Genomic DNA, 1,130 nt, shown 5'->3' with positions numbered 1-1,130 from the left:
ACAACGGAGCCTCGTGTGGATAGCGTAGAACGCGAATATGCACCATCTCCGTGCATTGCGGACTCGCTGTGTCCTGCGGTTGTGGGGATGACATGACGCGGGATCTCTGTGCGTTCTCCGTGCATTGTGGACTCGCCGTGTCCTTCGGTCGTGGGGTCGAAATGGCGCGGGATCTCTGTTGAGACCGTGAGCTCTCCGTGCATTGCGGACACGCCGTGTGCTGCTGTTGTGGGCATGACATGACGCGGGATCTCTGTTGAGACCGTGAGCTCTCCGTGCATTGTGGTCTCGCCGTGTGCTGCGGTTGTGGGGATGACATGACACAGGATCTCTGTGTGTTCTCCGTGCATTGCGGACTCGCCGTGTGCTGCTGTTGTGGGCATGACATGACGCGGGATCTCTGTTGAGACCGTAAGCTCTCCGTGCATTGTGGACTCGTCGTGTCCTTCGGTCGTGGGGTCGAAATGGCGCGGGATCTCTGTTGAGACCGTGAGCTCTCCGTGCATTGAGGACACGCCGTGTGCTGCTGTTGTGGGCATGACATGACGCGGGATCTCTGTGCGTTCTCCGTGCATTGTGGACTCGCCGTGTCCTTCGGTCGTGGGGTCGAAATGGAGCGGGATCTCTGTTGAGATCGTGAGCTCTTCGTCCATTGTGGACTCGCCGTGTTCTGTGACTGTGAGGACGATAAGGCATTCAAGCTTTGTGGGGTCTCTGAGTTCACCTGTCAGAACCATACACGAGTACAACCCTGTGTCAGCCACACTGACGTTCCTTACAATCACAGAAACGTTTCCGTTGTTCATGGATGGGTCCATCAGCCGCACTCTGCCGTGGAAGTCTGCGTGTTGATTGGTCTCCCTTAAACGCTTATTCCAAACGTGAAACACGTAACTGTCAGCGGCGTGTCCTTCCTTTGTCCACAATGCGATCAGGTTGCCGTTGGTACGCCTCAGACCCTCACAGTGAAGAGCGACATCTTGTCCGCTCGTCGCGCTTACGTGTTTGGGATCTGATGGCAAGAAAAAACATTTGAGTAGTCACACAGCGGGGTACGATCGAAAGGTGACAACCTTACTTTTGGCGTGCAACGGACAGCGTTCAAGCAAAGCAAAGGCAAGAGTGTGCAA

Source organism: Mchenga conophoros, linkage group LG9 (assembly GCF_057382185.1).
Source record: "Mchenga conophoros isolate Kocher_MC1m ecotype Shallow Benthic linkage group LG9, M_conophoros_male_GT1.1, whole genome shotgun sequence".
NCBI lineage: Eukaryota > Metazoa > Chordata > Actinopteri > Cichliformes > Cichlidae > Mchenga > Mchenga conophoros.
Note: the sequence above shows the minus strand (reverse complement) of the source record.